Source organism: Stenella coeruleoalba, assembly GCF_951394435.1.
Source record: "Stenella coeruleoalba genome assembly, chromosome: 8".
In the NCBI taxonomy this organism is placed as follows: domain Eukaryota; kingdom Metazoa; phylum Chordata; class Mammalia; order Artiodactyla; family Delphinidae; genus Stenella; species Stenella coeruleoalba.
The window spans coordinates 85683208-85705625 of record NC_137154.1 but is presented as its reverse complement, the minus strand read 5'-3'; positions in this window follow the sequence as shown (position 1 = coordinate 85705625).

Here is a 22418-nt window from a genome sequence, read left to right as displayed (position 1 = left end):
ATCCTGTGCCATTAATCTATATTTCTGTTTTTGTGCCAGTACCATACTGTCTTGATAACTGTAGCTTTGTAGTATAGTCTGAAGTCAGGAAGCCTGATTCCTTCAGCCCTGTTTTCCTTTCTCAAGATTGCTTTAGCTATTCAGGGCCTTTTGTATTTCCATACAAATTGTGAATTTTTTTGTTCTAGTTCTGTGAAAAATGCCAGTGGTAGTTTGATAGGGATTGCATTGAATCTGTAGATTGCTTTGGGTAGTAGAGTCATTTTCACAATGTTGAGTCTTCCAATCCAAGAACAGGATATATCTCTCTACCTATTTGTATAATCTTTTATTTCTTTCATCAGTGTCTTATAATTATCTGCATACAGGTCTTTTGTCTCCTTAAGTAGGCTTATTCACAGATATTTTATTCTTTTTGTTGCAATGGTATATGGGAGTGTTTTCTTGGTTACACTTTCAGATTTTTCATCATTAGTGTATAGGAACGCCAGAGATTTCTGTGAATTAATTTTGTATCCTGCTACTTTTCCAAATTCATTGATTAGCTCTAGTAGTTTTCTGATAGCATTTTTAAGATTCTCTATGTATATTATCATGTAATCTGCAAACAGTGACAGCTTTACATCTTCTTTTCCGATTTGGATTCCTTTTATTTCCTTTTTTCTCTGATTGCTGTAGCTAAAACTTCCAAAGCTATGTTGAATAACAGTGGTGAGAGTGGGCAACCTTGTCTTGTTCCTGATCTTAATGGAAATGGTTTCAGTTTTTCACCCTTGGGGACCATGTTGGCTGTGGGTTTGTCATATATGTCCTTTTTTATGTTGAGGAAAGTTCCATGTATGCCTACTCTCTGCAGCGTTTTTATCATACATGGGTGTTGAATTTTGTCGAAAGCTTTCTCTGCATCTATTGAGATGATCATATGGTTTTTCTCCTTCAATTTGTTAATATGGTGTATCACGGTGATTGATTTGCGTATATTGAAGAATTCTTACATTCCTGGAATAAATCCCACTTGATCATGGTGTATGATCCTTTTAATATGCTGTTGGATTCTGTTTCCTAGTATTCTGTGGAGGATTTCTGCATCTATGTTCATCAGTGATATTGGCCTGTAGTTTTCTTTCTTTGTGACATCTTTGCCTGGTTTTGGTATCATGGTGATGGTGGTCTCATAGAATGAGTTTGGGAATGCTCCTCCCTCTGCTATATGTTGGAAGAGTTTGAGAAGGATAGCTGTTAGCTCTTCTCTAAATGTTTGATAGAATTTACCTGTGAAACCATCTGGTCCTGAGCTTTTGTTTGTTGGAAGATTTTTAATCACAGTTTCAATTTCAGTGCTTGTGGTTGGTCTGTTCATATTTTCTATTTCTTCCTGGTTCAGTTTTTGAAGGTTGTGCATTCTAAGAATTTGTCCATTTCTTCCAGGTTGTCAATTTTATTGGCATAGAGTTGCTTGTAGTAATCTCTCATGATCTTTTCTTTTTCTGCAGTGTCTGTTGTTACTTCTCCTTTTTCATTTCCAATTCTATTGATTTGAGTCTTCTTCCTTTTTTTCTTGGTGAGTCTGGCTAATGGTTTATCAATTTTGTTTATCTTCTCAAAGAACCAGCTTTTAGTTTTATTGATCTTTGCTATCGTTTCCTTCTTTTTCATTTATTTCTGATCAGAACTTTATGATTTCTTTCCTTCTGTTAACTTTGGGTTTTTTTTTTTGTTCTTGTTTCTCTAATTGCTTTAGGTGTATGGTTAGGTTGTTTATTCGAGATGTTTCCTGTTTCTTAAGGTAGGATTGTACTGTTATAAACTTCCTTCTTAGAACTGCTTTTGCTGCATCCCATAGGTTTTGGGTTCATGTCTCCATTGTCATTTTTTTCTAAGTATTTTTTGATTTCTTCATTGATCACTTCATTAATGATTAGTCTACTGTTTAGTTTCCATGTGTTTGTATTTTTTTACAGATCTTTTCCTGTAACTGATATCTAGTCTCATAGCATTGTGATTGGAATAGATACTTGATACAATTTCAATTTTCTTAAATTTACCAAGGCTTGATTTGTGACCCAAGATATAATCTATCCTAGAGAATGTTCCATGAGCACTTGAGAAAAATGTGTATTCTGCTGTTTTTGGATGGCATGTCCTATAAATATCAATTAAGTCCATCTTGTTTAATGTATCATTTAAAGGTTGTGTTTCCTTATTTATTTTCATTTTGAGTGATCTGTCCACTGCTGAAAGGGGGGTGTTAAAGTTCCCTACTATGATTGTGTTACTGTCAATTTCCCCTTTTATGGCTGTTAGTATTTGCCTTATGTATTGAGGTGCTCCTATGTTGGGTGCATAAATATTTACAATTGTTATATCTTCTTCTTGGATTGATCCCTTGATCATTATGTAGTGTCTTTCTTTGTCTCTTCTAATAGTCTTTATTTTAAAATCTATTTTGTCTGATATAAGAATTGCTACTCCAGTTTGCTTTTGATTACCATTTGCATGGAATATCTTTTTCCATCCCCTCACTTTCAGTCTGTATGTGTCCCTAAGTCTGAAGTGGGTCTCTTGTAGACAGCATATATATGGGTCTTGTTTTTATATCCATTCTGCCAGTCTGTGTCTTTTGGTGTGAGCATTTAATCCATTTACATTTAAGGTAATTATTGATATGTATGTTCCTATCCCCATTTTCTTAATTGTTTTTGGTTTTATTGTAGGTCTTTTCCTTCTCTTGTGTTTCTTGCCTAGAGAAGTTTCTTTAGCGTTTGTTGTAAAGCTGGTTTGGTGGTGCTGAACTCTCTTAGCTTTTGCTTGTCTGTAAAGGTTTTAATTTCTCCATCAAATCTGAATGAGATCCTTGTTCAGTAGAGTAATCTTGGTTGTGTGTTTTTCTCCTTCATCACTTTAAATATGTCCTGCCAGTCCCTTCTGGCTTGCTGTTACTGCTGAAAGATCAGCTGTTAACCTTATGGGGATTCCCTTATGTGTTGTTGTTTTTCCCTTGCTGCTTTTAATATGTTTTCTTTGTATTTAATTTTTGACAGTTTGATTAATATGTGTCTTGGTATGTTTCTCCTTGGATTTATCCTGTATGGGACTCCCTGTGGTTCCTGGACTTGATTAACTATTTCTTTTACCATGTTAGGGAAGTTTTCATCTATAATCTCTTCAAATATTTTCTCAGTCCCTTTCTTTTCCTCTTCTTCTTCTGGGACCCCTATAATTTGAATGGTGGTGTGTTTAATGTTATCCCAGAGGTCTCTGAGACTCTCCTCATTTCTTTTCATTCTTTTTTTCTTTTTCCTGCTCTGCAGCAGTTATTTCCACTATTTTGTCTTCCAGGTCACTTATCCGTTCTTCTGCCTCAGTTATTCTGCTATTGATTCCTTCCAGAGTATTTTAATTTCATTTATTTGTTGTTCATCATTGCTTTTTTCCTCTTTAATTCTTCTAGGTCCTTGTTAAATGCTTCTTGCATTTTCTATATTTCCATGATATTGGATCATCTTTACTATCATTATTCTGAATTCTTTTTCAGGTAGATTGCCTATGTCCTCTTCATTTGCTAGATCTGGTGAGCGTTTATCTTGCTCCTTCATCTGCTGTGTGTTTTTCTGCCTTCTCATTTTGCTTATCTTACTGTGTTTGGGGTCTCCTTTTTGCAGGCTACAGGTTCGTAGTTCCCGTTGTTTTTGGTGTCTGTCCTCAATGGCTAAAATCGGTTCAGTTGGTTGTGTAGGTTTCCTGGTGGAGGGGACTAGTGCCTGTGTTCTGGTGGATGGGGCTGGATCTTGTCTTTCTGGTGGGCAGGTCCATGTCTGGTGGTGTGTTTTGGTGTGTCTGTGGCCTTATTATGATTTGGGGCAGCCTCTCTGCTAATGGACAGTGTTGTGTTCCTGTCTTGCTACTTGTTTGCCATATGGTGTCCAGCACTGTAGCTTGCTGGTCATTGAGTGGAGCTGGGTGTTGGTGTTGAGATGGAGATCTCTGGGAGATTTTCGCCATTTGATATTATGTGGAGCTGTGAGGTCTCTTGTGGACCAGTGTCCTGAAGGTGGCTCTCCCACCTCAGATACACTGCAGTGACTCCTGGCTGGAGAACCAAGAGCATTTCATCCACACGGCTACTAGTGTTGGAAGGTCTCCTGCAGAGGTGGAGGGTGGATGTGGCTCACCATGGGGACAATGACACCTGCAGCAGATGTTCTGGGAAGTACTCCTTGGCATGAGCCCTCCCAGAGTCTGTCATTATCCCCAACAACCAAAAGCAGTTCTAAGAGGGAAGTTTATAGCATTACAATCCTACCTCAAGAAACAAGAAACCTCTCAAATAAACAACCTAACCTTACACCTAAAACAATTAGAGAAGAACAAAACATACCCAAAGTTAGCAGAAGGAAAGAAATCATAAAGATCAGATCAGAAATAAATGCAAAAGAAATGAAGGAAACAATAGCAAATATCAGTAAAACTAAAAACTTGTTTTTTGAGAAGATAAAGAAAATTGGTAAACCATTTGCCAGACTCATCAAGAAAAAAAGGGAGAAGACTCAAATCAATAGAATTAGAAATGAAAAAGGAGAAGTAACATATGACACTGCAGAAATACAAAGTTTCATGAGAGATTACTACAAGCAACTCTATGACAATAAAATGGACAACCTGGAAGAAATGGACAAATTCTTAGAAAAGCACAATCTTCTGAAACTGAACCAGGAAGAAAGAGAAAATTTAAACAGACCAACCACAAGCACTAAAATTGAAACTGTGATTAAAAATCTTCCAACAAACAAAAGTCCAGGACCAGATGGCTTCACAGGTGACTTCTATCAAACATTTAGAGAAGAGCTAATACCTATCCTCTCAAACTCTTCCAAAATATAGCAGTGGGAAGAACACTCACAAACTCATTTTATGAGGCCACCATCACCCTGATACCAAAACCAGACAAAGAAGTCACAAAAAAGGGAAAGCTACAGGCCATTATCACTGATGAAAATAGATGCAAAAATCCTCAACAAAATACTAGCAAACAGAATCCAAGAGCACATTAAAAGGATCATACACCATGATCAAGTGGAGTTCATCCCAGGAATGCAGAGATTCTTCAATATACTCAAATCAATCAATTTGATAAACCATATTAACAAATTGAAGGTTAAAAACTATATGATAATCTCAATTGATGCAGAAAAAACTTTTGACTAAATTAACACCCATTTATGATAAAAAACTCTCCAGAAAGCAGGCATAGAGCGAACTTACCCCAACATAATAAAGGCCATATATGGCAAACCCACAGTCAACATCATTCTCAATGGTGAAAACTGAAACCATTTCCACTAAGATCAGGAAGAAGACAAGGTTGCCTAGTCTCACCAGTATTATGCAACATAATTTTGGAAGTTTTAGCCACACTAATCAGAGAAGAAAAAGAAATAAAAGGAATCCAAATTGGAAAAGAAGAAGTAAAGCTCTCACTGTTTGAGATGACATGACATTTTACATACAGAATCCTAAAGAGGCTACCAGAAAACTACTAGCGCTAATCAATGAATTTGGAAAAGTAGCAGGATACAAAATTAATGCACAGAAATCTCTTGCATTCCTACAAACTAATGATGAAAAATCTGAAAGAGAAATTAAGGAAACACTCCCACTTACCACTGCAACACAAAGAATAAAATACCTAGGAATAAACCTACCTAAGGAGACAAAAACCTGTATGCAGAAAACTATAAGACACTGATGAAAGAAATTAAAGATGATACAAACAGATGGAGAGATATACCATGTTCCTGCTTTGGAAGGATCAACATTGTGAAAATGACTGTACTATTCAAAGAAATCTACAGATTCAATGCCATCCTTATTAAACTACCAATGGCATTTTTCACAGACCTAAAACAAAAAAATTCACAATTTCTATGGAAACACAAAAGACCTTGAATAGCCAAAGCAATCTTGAGAAAGAAAAACGGAGCTGGAGGAAACGTGTTCCCAGATTTCAGACTACACTACAAAGCTACAGTAATCAAGACAGTATGGTGCTGGCACAAAAACAGAGACATAGATCAATGGAACAGGATAGAAAGTCCAGAGATAAAGCCAGGCACACCTTGTCTTTGTTAAAGTAAGCAAGAATGTACAATGGAGAAAAGACAATCTCTTGAATAAGTGGTGCTGGGAACAGTAGACAGCTACATGTAAAAGAAATTAGAACAGTCCCTAACACTATGCACAAAAATAAACTCACAGTGGATTAAAGATCTAAATGTAAGTCCAGACACTTAAAACCCTTATGGAAAAACATAGGCAGAACACTCTATGACATAAATCACAGCAAGATCCTTTTTGACCCACCTCCTAGAGTAATGGAAATAAAAACAAAAATAAACAAATGGGACCTAATGAAACTTCAAAGCTTTTTCACAGCAAAGGAAACCATAAACAAGACAAAAATACAACCCTCAGAATGAGAGAAAATATTTGCAAATGAAGCAACTGACAAAGGAATAATCTCCAAAATAGCTCATGCAGCTCAATATCAAGAAAACAAAAAATCCAATCCAGAAATGGGCAGAAGACCTAAATAGACATTTCTCCAAAGAAGATATACAGATTGCCAACAAACACATGAAAGGATGCTCAACATCACTAATCATTAGAGAAATGCAAATCAAAACTATAATGAGGTATCACCTCACACCAGTCAGAAATGCCATCATCAAAAAATCTAGAAACAATAAATGCTGGAAAGGGTGTGGAGAAAAGGGAACCCTCTTTCACTGTTGGTGGGAATGTAAATTGATACAGCCACTATGGAGAACAGTATGGAGGTTCCCTAAAAAACTTAAAGTAGAACTACCAAACAACCCAGCAATCCCACTCCTGGGCATATACCCTGAGAAAACCATAATTCAAAAAGTCATGTACTACAATTTTCATTACAGAACTATTTACAATAGCCAGGACATGGAAGCAACCTTATGTCCATTGACAGATGAATGGATAAAGAAGATGTGGCACGTATATACAATGGAATATTCACCATAAAAAGAAGCGAAATTGAGTTGTTTGTAGTGAGGTGCATGGATCTGGAGTCTGTCATACAGAGTGAAGTAAGTCAGAAAGAGAAAAACAAATACCGTATGCTATAGCACATATATATAGAATCTAAAAAAAAAGGTGGTTCTGAGGAACCTAGGGGCAGGACAGGAATAAAGACACAGAGGTAAAGAATGGACTTGAGGACATGGGGAGGGGCAAGGGGAAGGGTAAGCTGGGATGAAGTGAGAGAGTGGCATTGATATATATGCACTTCCAAGTGTAAAATAGATAGCTAGTGGGAAGCAGCCGCATAGCACAGGGAGGTCAGCTAGGTGCTTTGTGACCATAGAGGGGTGGGTTAGGAAGGGTGGAAGGGAGACGAAAGAGGGAGGGGATATGGGGATAAATGTATACATATAACTGATTCACTCTTTTATACAGCAGAAACTAACACCACATTGTAAAGAAATTATACTCCAATAAAGATGTTAAAAAAAAAGAGAACGGCACTTCTACATTTTAAAAATTTATGTATATTATGACAACAAACAGGGTATAATTTGTGCCATGGAGAACTTCTGTGGTGCAAGATTTTAACAACAGCATACACCCATCACCTCCATGTGAGCTGTTTTTCTTTTCAGTGTGAATTGCAGGAATAAACTATGGTCCAACATTCAAAAAAACAAAAACAAAGGAATTTCAGAAGGATTTTCTGCTAGATGTTCAACAATTTGAATGTAGCCTCGGCTTTTGCATGTTGGTGTTAATGTTGTGTCTCTTTACCAGCAGTTGTGATGGGAGATTTTTTTTAAAAAAAAGAAGCAGGAAAAAACTATATAGAGAAAGGGGTGTTTGTTTGTTTTGCTTGTTAACAGCCTTCATTATTCTGCTGAGGTCTGTAGAAGCATCTCCCTATTTCAATAAACCCTGAACTTTCTCAGAATAGGGTCTGCATTTCATTCACCTCTTTAACTTATGTGTGACCCAGAGAGCAGGTATCCAATAAATTGTTGTTGAACAATTGAATGAATGAATGAAGGAATCAGTTTTCAAGTGACGATTCCCCTAGAAGAACTGTCAGGAAGCTATTCCCTTTCCTACATGAGGAGAAAAAGATAAATCCACCTAGCCAACATCCTAAAAGCAGAACCACTCAGAAACAGGTCCACCAAGAGGAAAACTGGTCTGAGCAGCTTACAGGGAAGCTAATTAGCCTTGAGGGAACTGTTTGTTCTCTGTGACACCTCCCCAAATGTCTTCAGTCTTCTCTTTACACTCCCCCTGACTACTCCTCTGCATTTATCATAGCCCTTTCTCATTGCAGACTTAGATGTATTGGGCCTTTGAAGAGGATGAAATGAGAACAGAGAATAAGGACACTTCTTGAGACCAAGCCTGTACCTTATGGCCAGCACACAGCTTTACTTATATGGTTTTGTCTAATCCTCAAGCGATCATTAAGAAATGGGTATTAGTGCTCTTACCATTAGGCAGTTAGAGGAAACTGAGGTATAGAGAGGGTATAAAAAATTACACAGCTAACCAATGGGAATTCTGATCCCAGAGTCTCCATCTTTAGTGCCCACAGAGAAACGTGGCTGTCTTCACAATTTTGCCTCATCTCAGAACCGTCACTTCATCACTTTGTTGCCAGAGGGGAGAAAAATATTTTCCAAATAGACGGTATTTTAGAAAACTCATTGCAGTTGTTTCACTGAGTCCTCCTGCTATTCTAATGGCATGTAAGTTCAAGTGCATGGGGCAGAGATAGGGCAAATGGGAATATGAAGGTGATCTCGAAGCACTTTCAAGCCAGCCAGAGCTGAATTAACAGGCGTGTCAAAGGGCTGGCAAGCCGAGCTTGGGGAAAGGCAGGGAGCCTGCCAGCTTTCATCTTCCTGCCTTTTCACTGTCACAGACCTCCTTGCCACCAGTCATTTCTAGCTCTAGTGGCCTCCTACGTGTCACAGGGTCTCCATCCCCCTGACCGTAATGAGCAATTTGCTCTAATCCGTGAGTAGAAATGGGAATTTAATTCATTTTAGTGGCATTTCAAGAAGGGAGATGCTTAAAAAGCTGTCTGGTGTCCTCTATATTGCTACTGAAGGTTAATCACTCTCCAATATGCAAACTTGAGCTCCAAACTATGTTCTTGAGAAAATAGATTAATTAAACCACAAGTGGCAATTACTTGTATTTTAGTGGGCTTCTTGCTGTAACAACATTACTAAGTAATATCTTTTCTAAGTTAACATCCAGCTCTTAAATTTCTATTTTCAAATGTGTGTGCTATCTATTAATTTCTGCTAATTTTTTTCCCTATTGAAAATGGAAAGAGGTTGTCATCTGACTGACATCTGAAGTTGGTATTTTGTACTATGGCTTATTCTCCTGATAGAACTCTTGCTCCAGAAATTTGTCTCCACTTGAATATATTCTAAACATATAAACACAGCGTTATTAGAAACATTTCTGAATTTATTTCAGAAATGTGGCTCTGATACATCCATGTAGACTGAATATTTCACAGCCACTTAAAATTCTATATTTACTGACAAGCGAAAATGTTCATAATATGAGTGGGAAATAGATTACACTTTATATAGAGAATGAGCATCATTTTCAAAATATAATTCTATATGTTCACAGATATACACATAGGAAAAACTATTAGAAAGAAATATGCCAGATACCTCAGGATGGTGGATTTTAGATAGTTTTAATTTTTTAAACTTTTCTGTATTTTCTGGGTTTTGTAATGGATACATATTACTTTCATACTTTATTATGTTTATGAATAGTTTATAGAATACAAGAAGTGTCTTATTTAAAACTCAAACTCTACAGATAGAGCTGAAATACTCTTTAAATATTTAACCATTTCAGTCCATCACCAGAGATTAACATTGTTACTAATTTTGATGAATAGCAGGGTACCTCAACAGTGGCAATGTGGACATTTTGGGCCTCGTAAGGTATTCGTAGCATCCTTGGCCTCTATCCACTAGATGCCAGTAGCACCCACCTCTTAGTCATGACCACCAAAAATGTCTCCACATGTTATCAAATGACCTCAGGGGACAAAATCACTCCCTGGTTGAGAACACTGGTGTATAGCCTCCAACACCTTTATTCTCTGCATTGGCACACGTATTAACTCATTTAGAAATATATCATTAAAATATAAATGATGTTATTCTGTACATATTTTTAATTTGCTTTTTAAAAATTCAATATTATGCCTTAGTGGCCTTTATAAATTAATCTATATAGATCTCATGTATTACATTAGTAATCAGAAAATGAAAAGAATGTAATAAAAACAAAGAAGTGTGTGCAATCATAATCCAGGCAAGGACCTTTATGAAACTATCAGTCTACATAAATATAGTGTGGAAATTTACACCGGGGCATGTTCAACCCTCTAATGAAAGAAAAAGCCCCTGAAAGCCACCATGAGTGAGAACCGAATTAAAAGAAAATAATGGAATCATAGGATGTCCTATCTAGGGAGAATGTGGGGAAAAAAATATGTGACCCTTGAATTCCAGAAGCAGCAGTGTGCCAGTCCCCAGAACAAAGCTGGCCAAAGGATCCCCCTGAGTTGTCTTCTCATCGGTTACTGTAATCCAACAACAGCCAATCCTGTGTCCACTTTTCTCCAGCAAAATTTACTACTACAAACCTTCTTTTTTGATGAAAATAGAGATTCCAGGACCCACATTAAGGCAATATTTAACCTTTGAGTTCAGAATCAAATCTTAAAAACAAGATATAGGTTCATTCCTCTCCCCCAATGTATAACAGTTAACTTATTCAAGAAACAGAGCAGTCAGACTTCCCTGGCCATCCAGCGGTTAAGACTTCACCTTCCAATGTAGAAGGTATGGGTTCAATATCTGATTAGGGAGCTTAGATCCCACATGCTTTGCAGCCAAAAAAACCAAAACACAGAACAGAAGTAATAAATTCAATAAAGACTTTGAAAAACAAAAAAGGAAGAAACAGAGCACTGACAGATCTCCAGAAGCTCCCAACCCCAGGTGGCTCTTCATTATTCCAACTCCAATCCTTCTTCCAGAGGTAACGAGTATCCTGACTTTCTAGGTGGTCATATTCCTTTCTTTATGGTTTACTACCCATGTATGCCTCCCTCCACAATATGGCAGCTTGGCTTATTTTAAACCTTACTTAAATAAAACAGCATTGTATTTTCTTCCTTGTTTGGTTCTTTCACTCATTGTTATTTTTGTTTGTGAGAACTGTCTACAGTGTTGGCCAAAGTTGCAATTCGGTCATGTTCACTACTGTAGGCATACTGTTTTATACAACTTATTTATATATTCTATTTTTTCTGGATATTTGGATTTTTCCAATATTAATTTTTACAATTCTGTAATACATATATTTCTCTTCAGGGATCCTGGGCATATGAGTATAAGTTTTTCTAGGGTGTGTACCTAGGAGTGGATTAACCATGTCAGAGGATCTGAATGTGACCTAAACTCCTGAGAACTCAGAAGAAAAATTCCATTGCTCCACAACCCCACCAACAATTTGATGTTAAAATGCTGTTGCAGCTCTTGCCTTTTAATACTGTACAATGGAATATAAACACCCACGAATAAGATAGGTGGATGACATAAAGGCCTCTGTCTTAGGTTAGGCTGCTATAACAAAATACCATAGACTGGGTGACTAATAAACAACAGGAATTTATTTCTCACACTTCTGGAGGCTGGGAAGTCCAAGATCAATGGTGTCAGCAGATTCAATGTCTGGTGAGGACCTGCTTTCTGGTTCACAGCTGCCTGTCTTCTTGCTGTGTCCTCACATGGTAGAAAGATCAAGAGAACTCTCTAGGACTCTTATAAAAGCCATTCATAAGGGCTCCATCCTGATGACCTAGTCACCTCCCAAAGGGTTCACTTCCTGATAACATCACATTGGGGGTTAGGTTTTCAACATACACATTTTTAGGGTACACAAACATTCAGTCCATGACAGACTTTAAACTGAAAGAACACTAGAAGAAATTATCTGAATGATCTCCTTCCCATCCCTGGGTGAGGTGAGGCCAGTGCCTTACAAATTTCTCCATCTTCCCCTTGACAGAAACTCGTGAGAGGAGGTGAAAATGGAGCTGACAATGGCAGAGTCTGGAGAGTGTGAGGATCCAAGCTAGAGAGCATTGCAAATGCACAGTCGCCAAATCAAGGAGGTTAGCTAAAAAGTATGTACTAAGAAGGGGAAGATGGAGGAAGACTAAGATGCGGAGATCACCTTCCTCCCCACAGATACACCAGAAATGCATCTACATGTGGAACAACTCCTACAGAACACCTACTGAACGCTGGCAGAAGACCTCAGACCTCCCAAAAGGCAAGAAACTCCCCACGTACCTGGGTAGGGCAAAAGAAAAAAAGAAAAAACAGAGACAAAAGGATAGGGACGGGACCTGCACCAGAGGGAGGGAGCTGCAAAGTAGGAAAGGTTTCCACACACTAGGAAGCCCCTTCGCGGGCCGAGACTGCGGGTGGTGGAGGGGGGAAGCATTGGAGCCGTGGAGACCACAGCAACAGGGGTGCAGAGGGCAAAGCGGGGAGATTCCCGCACAGAGGATCGGTGCCGACCGGCACTCACCAGCCCGAGAGGCTTGTCAGCTCACCCACCGGGGCAGGCAGGGGCTGGGAGCTGAGGCTTGGGCTTCGGAGGTCGGATCTGAGGGAGAAGACTGGGGTTGGCGGCATGAACAAAGCCTGCAGGGCGTTAGTGCACGACTAGCCAGGAGGGAGTCCAGGGAAAAATCTGGACCTGCCGAAGAGGCAAGAGACTTTTTCTTCCCTCTTTGTTTCCTGGTGCGCGAGGAGAGGGGATTAAGAGCGCTGCTTAAAGGAGTTCCAGAGAGAGGCGCAAGCTGCGGCTAATAGCGTGGACCCCACAGATAGGCATGAGACACTAAGGATGCTGCTGCCACCACCAAGAAGCCTGTGTGCGAGCACAGGTCACTCTCCACACCTCCCTTCCAGGGAGGCTGTGCAGCTGGTCACTGCCAGGGTCCCGGGATCCAGGGACAACTTCCCCGGGAGAACACACGGCATGCCTCAGGCTGGTGCAACAACATGCCGGCCTCTACTGCCGCAGGCTCGCCCCACATTCCGTAGCCCTCCCAGCCCCCACTCTGAGTGAGCCAGAGCCCCCGAATCAGCAGCTCCTTTAACCCCGTCCTGTCTGAGCAAAGGGCAGATGCCCTCCGGACCTACACGCAGAGGTGGGGCCAAATCCAAAGCTGAATCACAGCAGCTTTGCGAACAAAGAAAAGAAAGGGAAATCTCTCCTACCAGCCTCGGAAGCAGTGGATTAAACCTCCACAATCAACTCAATGTACCTTGCATCTGTGGAATACCTGAATAGATAACGAATCATCCCAAATTGAGGAGGTGGACTTTGAGAGCAAGATTTATTATTTTTTCCTCTTTTCCTCTTTTTGTGAGTGCGGATGTGTATGTTTCTGTGTGAGAGTTTGTCTGTCTAGCTTTGCTTTCACCATTTGTCCTAGGGTTCTATCCCTCCGACTTTTTTTTTTGTCAATGTTTAAAAAAAAATTCCTAATAATTATTTTTTATTTTAATAACTTTATTTTATTTTTTCTTACTTTATTTTATTTTCTTTTATCCTCTTTCTTTCTTTCTTTCTTTCTTTCTGTTTTTTCTCTCTTTTATTCTGAGCCGTGTGGATGAAAGGCTCTTAGTGCTCCAGCCAGGAGTCAGGGCTGTGCCTCTGAGGTGGGAGAGCCACCTTCAGGACACTGGTCCACAAGAGACCTCACAGCTCCATGTAATATCAAACGGTGAAAATCTCCCAGAGATCTCCATCACAACACTAACACCCAACTTTACTCAATGACCAGCAAGCTACAGTGCTGGACACCCTATGCCAAACAACTAGCAAGACAGGAACACAACACCGTCCATTAGCAGAGAGGCTGCCTAAAATCATAATAAGTCCACAGACACCCCAAAACACACCACCAGACATGGACCTGCCCACCAGAAAGACAATATCCAGTCTCTTCCACCAGAACTCAGGCACTAGTCCCCTCCACCAGGAAGCCTACACAACCAACTGAACCAACTTTAGCCACTGGGGAAAGACACCAAAAACAATGGGAACTACGAACATACAGCCTGCAAAAAGGAGACCCCAAACACAGTAAGATAAGCAAAATGAGAAGGCAGAAAAACACACAGCAGATGAAGGAGCAAGATAAACATCCACCAGATCTAACAAATGAAGAGGAAATAGGCAGTCTACCTGAAAAAGAATTCAGAATAATGATAGTAAAGATGATCCAAAAGCTTGGAAATAGAATAGACAAAATGTAAGAAACATTTAACAAGGACCTAGAAGAACTAAAGATGAAACAAGCAATGATGAACAACACAATAAATGAAATTAAAAATACTCTGGAAAGGATCAATAGCAGAATAACTGAGGCAGAAGAACGGATAAGTGACCTGGAAGATAAAATAGTGGAAATAACTACTGCAGAGCAGAATAAAGAAAAAAGAATGGAAAGAACTGAGGACAGTCTCAGAGACCTCTGGGACAACATTAAACACACCAACATTCGAATTATAGCGTTTCCAGCAGAAGAAGAGAAAAAGAAAGGGACTGAGAAAATATTTGAAGAGATTATAGTTGAAAACTTCCCTAATATGGGAAAGGAAAGAGTTAATCAAGTCCAGGAAGCACAGAGAGTCCCATACAGGATAAATCCAAGGAGAAACACGCCAAGACACATATTAATCAAACTGTCAAAAATTAAATACAAAGCAAACATATTAAAAGCAGCAAGGGAAAAACAACAAACACACAAGGGAATCCCCAAAAAGGTTAACAACTGATCTTTCAGCAGAAATTCTGCAAGCCAGAAGGGACTGGCAGGACATATTTAAAGTGATGAAGGAGAAAAACACACAACCAAGATTTCTATACCCAGCAAGGATCTCATTCAGATTTGATGGAGAAATTAAAACCTTTAAAGACAAGCAAAAGCTGAGAGAGTTTGGCACCACCAAACCAGCTTTACAACAAATGCTAAAAGATCTTCTCTAGGCAAGAAACACAAAAGAAGGAAACGACCTACAATAACAGACCAAAAACAATTAAGTAAATGGGAATAGGTACATATATATTGATAATTACCTTAAGTGTAAATGGATTAAATGCTCCCACCAAAAGACACAGACTGGCTGAATGGATATAAAAACAAGACCCATATATATGCTGTCTACAGGAGACCCACTTCAGACATAGGGACACATACAGACTGAAAGTGAGCGGATGGAAAAAGATATTCCATGGAAATGGAAACCAAAAGAAAGCTGGAGTAGCGTTTCTCATATCAGACAAAATAGACTTTAAAATAAAGACTATTAGAAGAGACAAAGAAGGAAACAACATAATGATCAAGGGATCAATCCAAGAAGAAGATATTACAATTGTGACTATTTATACACCCAACATAACAGAACCTCAATACATAAGGCAAATACTAACAGCCATAAAAGGGGAAATCGACAGTAACACATTCATAGTAGGGGCCTTTAACAGCCCACTTTCACCAATGGACAGATCATCCAAAATGAAAATAAATAAGGAAACACAACCTTTAAATGATACATTAAACAAGATGGACTTAATTGATATTTATAGGACATTCTCTCCAAAAGCAACAGAAAACACAATTTTCTAAAGTGCTCAAGAACATTCTCCAGGATAGATAATATCTTGGTTCACAAATCAAACCTTGGTAAATTTAAGAAAATAGAAATTGTATCAAGTATCTTTTCTGACCACAACGCTGTGAGACTAGATAACAATTACAGGAAAAGACCTGTAAAAAATACAAACACATGGAGGCTAAACAAAGCACTACTTAATAACGAAGTGATCACTGAAGAAATCAAAGAGGAAATCAAAAGATACCTAGAAACAAAAGACAATGGAGACACAACGATCCAAAACCTATGGGATGCAGAAAAAGCAGTTCTAAGAGGGAAGTTTATAGCAATACAAGCCCACCTTAAGAAACAGGAAACATCACGAATAAACAACCTAACCTTGTACCTAAAATGATTAGAGAAAGAAGAACAACAACAACAACAAAAAAACAAAGTTAGCAGAAGGAAAGAAATCATAAAGATCTGATCAGAAATAAATGAAAAAAAAATGAAGGAAACGATAGCAAAGATCAATAAAACTAAAAGCTGGTTCTTTGAGAAGATAAACAAAATTGATAAACCATTAGCCAGACTCATCAAGAAAAAAAGGGAGAAGACTCAAACCAATACAATAAGAAATGAAAAAGGAGAAGTAACAACTGACACAGCAGAAATACAAAAGATCATGAGAGATTACTACAAGAAACTCTATGCCAATACAATGGACAACCTGGAAGAAATGGACAAATTCTTAGTAATGCTCAACCTGCCAATACTGAATCAGGAAGAAATAGAAAATATGAACAGACCAATCACAAGCACTGAAATTGAAACTGTGATTAAAAATCTTCCAACAAACAAAAGCCCAGGATCAGGTGGCTTCACAGGCGAATTCTATCAAGTATTTAGAGAAGAGCTAACACCTATCTTTCTCAAACTCTTCCAAAATATAGCAAGGGAGGAACACTCCCAAACTCATTCTACGAGACCACCATCACCCTGATACCAAAACCAGACAAAGATGTAACAAAGAAAGAAAACTACAGGCCAATATCACTGATAAACATAGATGCAAAAATCCTCCACAAAATACTAGCAAACAGAATCCAACAGCGTATTAAAAGGATCATTCACCATGATCAAGTGGGGTTTATTCCAGGATTGCAAGGATTCTTCAATATATGCAAATCAATCAACGTGATACGCCATATTAACAAATTGAAGGAGAAAAACCATATGATCATTTCAATTGATGCAGAGAAACTTTTGAAAAAATTCAACAACCATTAATGATAAAAATGCTGCATAAAGTAGGCATACATGGAAGTTTCCTCAACAAAATAAAGGCCATATATGACAAACCCACAGCCAACATTGTCCCTAATGGTAAAAAACTGAAACCATTTCCATTAAGATCAGGAACAATAGCCCAGAGATGGAAACAATCTAAGTGTCCATCATCAGATGAATGGATAAAGAAGGTCTGGCACATATATACAATGGAATATTACTCTGCCATAAAAAGAAATGAAATTTCGCCATTTTTAATGAGGTGGATGGACCTAGAGTCTGTCATACAGAGTGAAGTAAGTCAGAAAGAGAAAGACAAATACCGTATGCTAACACATATATATGGAATTTAAGAAAAAAAAATGTCATGAAGAACCTAGGGGTAAGACAAGAATAAAGACACAGACGTACTAGAGAATGGACTTGAGGTTATGGAGAGGGGGAAGGGTGAGATGTGACAAAGTGAGACAGAGGCATGGCCATATATACACTACGAAACATAAGGTAGATAGCTAGTGGGAAGCAGCCGCATAGCACAGGGAGATCGGCTCGGTGCTTTGTGACCGCCTGGAAGGGTGGAATAGGGAGGGTGGGAGGGAGGGAGACGCAGGAGGGAAGAGATATGGGAACATATGTATATGTATAACTGATTCACTTTGTTATAAAGCAGAAACTAACACACCATTGTAAAGCAATTTACCCCAATAAAGATGTTAAAAAAAAAAAAGAGTCATGTACCAAAATGTTCATTGGAGCTGTATTTACAATTGTCAGGAGATGGAAACAACCTAAGTGTCCATCATCGGTTGAATGGATGAAGAAGATGTGGCCCATATATACAATGGAATATTACTCACCCATAAAAAGAAACGAAATTGAGTTATTTGCAGTGAGGTGGATGGACCTAGAGTCTGTCATACAGAGTGAAGTAAGTCAGAAAGAGAAAGAAAAATACCGTATGCTAACACATATATATGGAATCTAAGAAAAAAAATGTCATGAAGAATCCAGGGGTAAGACAGGAATAGAGACACAGGCCTACTAGAGAATGGACTTGAGGATATGGGGAAGGGGAAGGGTAAGCTGTGACAAAGTGAGAGAGTGGCATGGACATATATACACTACCAAATGTAAAATAGATAGCTAGTGGGAAGCAGCTGCATAGCACAAGGAGATCAGCTCGGTGCTTTGTGACCACCTATAGGGGTGGGATAGTGAGGGTTGGGAGGGAGGGAGACGTGAGGGGGAAGGGATATGGGAACATATGTGTGTGTGTGACTGATTCACTTTGTTATGAAGCAGAAACTATCACACCATTGTAAAGCAATTACACTCCAATAAAGATGTAAAAAAAAAAATAAGAGAGAGATATGGGAACATAAAAAAAAAAAAAAAGCCTGTACCAAACACTTAAATAAAATTATCAAATCCAACTGACCAAGGAAACAAAACAAAACAAAACACAACAAAAAGAAAACAAGAACTTAGTTAAGAGCTCAAACACTGGACTGGAATGGAACTCATCCAATTTCCTCCCCGCACACATCTGCTCCTTCAAGAGTGTTCCCTATCTCAGGAAATGACACCACCATCCACCCTGTGGTCCAAATCAGAGAAAGAATCTTTTTATGGAATCACCCCCTCCTTCACCACCCACACTTAATAACTTCTTCTCAAGTATGTCCACTTCTCTCTATCCTCATCTCCAATACCTTAATGTATGCTTCAGATTTCTAGCTTTGATAGCCCTCCTTGACCCATCACATCAGAGTTAGGTGCCCACCTGTGTGTTCCTATAACAAATACCTTTCACTGCCCAATAATGGTAAAGGTTACCCTGAATTATTCTTACTTATCTGGTGTTGATTACAGTGCTTCCAAAACTTTAATGTGCATTTGATTCACCCAGGAGTCTCATTCAGGTGCAGATTCTGATTCAGTAGGTCTGAAATGGCATCTGAAATTCTTCATTTCTAACAAGACCCCAGGTGATATTGATGCTGTGAGGTGAGCCCTGCACACCACACTTTGAGTATCAAGGATCTGTCTCATCCCCTGAGCATAAACTTCTCTGAGGACAGGGAGCATATTTATTTTCTGGTTGTGGAATCTCCTGAACCTATAAAGACAAGTTATTAGTCAGAAAAATCAAAGAATGAAATCTTCTAGGCAGGCAATGGGGAAACAAGCTGAAACAATTTCTGAATCTGAGGGTAAGGAGCTGCGAGCAGCATTTCCTCTATTCTGGTGAAGGGGGGCAGGTAATAGTTTGTGTCACAAGCAGATATATAAAGTGGACACAATAAAATAGAGATGATTTATTTGAGAATGACACAGTGAGGTAGTTTTTGAAGAGGTGGTTATGGGGTTGCAGATTCAAAGTATGGAAACTGGAAGAAATAATCAGTTTGTTTCCTAATATGGAGTAGATGGGATTTTAAGGATGGTAAAAACGGAGACATTGTGGCTGTTACTACTTGAAAGGCTAGATATGAAGTATTTTGAGGGTTCTAGATTCAAGTTTCTAGAAGATTTTGAATAGTTGTTATGATAATTTTGCTTATTAGCATGAAAGACTTTCCCCTCTTCAAATGTCCATTTACAGACAAAATATTGCACAGAAGAGAAATGAACAAACTAGGTGTGTGTGCTTCTGTGTGTGTGTGCACATGTGTGTGTGTGCACACGTGTGCATGTGTGCCTTAGGAAAACTCAGCAGTGAGTACAGAACATTCCCATGTTCTTAATACTGGTAGTCATTAAAGACTCAGGGAGAAGAATACATTGGGCCCAGACTCTTGAAGAAGTGGAGAGTGATTTTGGAAGAACTGGCCTGATTGAGAAACCAGGGTTTTTGTTATTTATGCCAGCCAATAAGCATTGCCCTTGGACAAGTCATTTCTGATTCAGACTGTAGTTTCCTCAACCCTAAATTAGTGTTTACAGATTTATATCCATGAATCCTTCAAGCCCTATGTCTCTTGTATGGGGAGTGTTTCCATGGCTCCTCTCTCTCTCTCTCTCTCTCTCTCTCTCTCTCTCTCTCTCTCTCTCTCTCTTCCCTTCCTCCTCTAGAGGAGCCCAGGATCCAAATGTCTTTACCCATAACTGTGTCTTGCTATCAGGAATAGTCTCATAAACACAAGAGACAGCTTTCCTTCTCAGTACCACCAATTCTGCTTCAGAATACAAGTGTCCATAATGCATATGCTTTGTTTGCAAGTAAAATTATCAGTAACTCTTAAATTTGCTTTTAAAAATAAGCTTCTGCTCCAGAAATGACACATAAAGAATCCGTCACCCTGATTTTCTTGGCAATACACTAAAGTGCATGTAGCTAGTTCCTAGACTGGCCCAAAGGGTGCGTTATGACTGGCATAACAGTGCGGAGTGTGGGGGGTTACTTTGGAGGCTTACTTAAAGGATAGGATAGCCACTGAAAACATCCATCAGTTAGAATAGGAAAGGATTTCAACTGTGATTGTCCTTTTGGCCAGTCTCTCCCTCTCCCCTTCCTTCCATATCTCTGTTTCCTCTCTGTCTCTCTCTCTCCTCTCTCACCTTTTCTCTCATATGCACTCTCACTCTCTTTTCTTAAGTCACTATCTTCTGTTTTTGTTGAGTATAAAAAATAGCTTAGGAGTGTTTACTTTGTTGGCAAGTGGGAAAGAGATCCTGTATCATCATCTCCCCCTCCTCCTCCTCTTTTTTTTGTCTTAAATATTATAAGATGAAAACAGAGCATTCTTGAAACCACAAAAACTTTTTCAAAGAAAGAGCCTGTTTAGCTTCCACGTGGTCTGAAAGAAAGGAAAGGTTGTTTGCTCTTTTCCTTGGGATCATAGGCCCTTTAAAGTGGCTGGGAAGGGGCTAGCAATTAGGGAAACCACCCCACTTTTTTTCCCCTATAGACCCTTCGGCAGCCACTGTTCCCAGGAGCCTCTCTGACCCTGCTTTCTATTATTTTCACTGCTCTCTTTACCTGTATTTCACTCCTGGAAGTCTTAGTTTTTCCCACCTACAGGGCTTTTTGATGAAGATGAAAATTACTGAGAGCTCTTTAGAATCAGTTGGTATGAAAACAATATAAATTGATCAGAAGCATCTTAGGAAATAGTTCAAGTTGCAGAGTTGAAACATTATTCAGACATGATGATTGGGGATATTTATGAGAACTGGGAACACTTTTCAACACATCATTAAAAGGAAGAAAAAGTGTTAAATAGTTTTCTGCATTTTACTCAACCTGCTTGCTCAAAGCCAATAAATAGTACATAGTTATGAAACTTGATTTGATAGAGTTGGCACCATCTTAAGGTTGTTTCCTCATGGAGCTATTATTTTGTAGCTTATCCCTTTCCAAAGAAGACTCAAGGGTTGCTGTGTATATCCAACATGCAGAACCAAAGCATGTATTTGCTTTAAGTCTGTGAGCAAAAAGAATCTTAGTATATGAATTTTGAACTTTAATTTTTTCCACAATATTGCTTTCCTTTGAGCCTTTCAGATACAGTTTCTTAATGACCTGGACAAAACAAGGCTTAGATTGGATTAAGGAACAGGATAACAGGTAGCAATTTATTACTGTACACAGTCTACTTCTGTCCAGGATGATTTTTATTTTATTTTATTTTTAATTTATTTTTCTATTTTATTATTTTTTTATAAAGAAGGTTCTTATTAGCTATCTACGTTATACATATTAGTGTATGTATGTCAATCTCAATCTCCCAATTCATCCCACCATCACCACCTCACTTCCCCGCTTTCCCTGTTGGTGCCATACGTTTGTTCTCTACATCTGTGTCTCTATTTCTGCCTTGCAAAGCAGTTCATCAGTACCATTTTTCTAGATTCCACATATATGAGTTAATATACAATATTTGTTTATCAGTTTTGTTTATCTTCTCAAAGAACCAACTTTTAGTTTTATTGATATTTGCTATTGTTTTCTTTGTTTCTACTTCATTTATTTCTGCTCTGATCTTTATGATTTCTTTCCTTCTACTAACTTTGGGTTTTGTTTGTTCTTCTTTCTCTAGTTCCTTTAGATATAACTTTAGATTATTTATTTGAGATGTTTCTTGTTTCTTAAGGTAGGATTGTATTGCTATAAACTTCCCTTTTACAACTGCTTTTGCTGCATCCCATAGGTTTTGGATCATCATGTTTTCATTGTCATTTGTCTCTAGGTGGTTTTTGATTTCCTCTTTGATTTCTTCAGTGATCTCTTGGTTATTTAGTAATGTATTGTTTAGCCTCCATGTGTTTGTGTTTTTTCATTTTTTCCCTGTTATTGATTTCTAATCTCATACTGTTGTGGTTGGAAAAGATGCCTGATATGATTTCAAT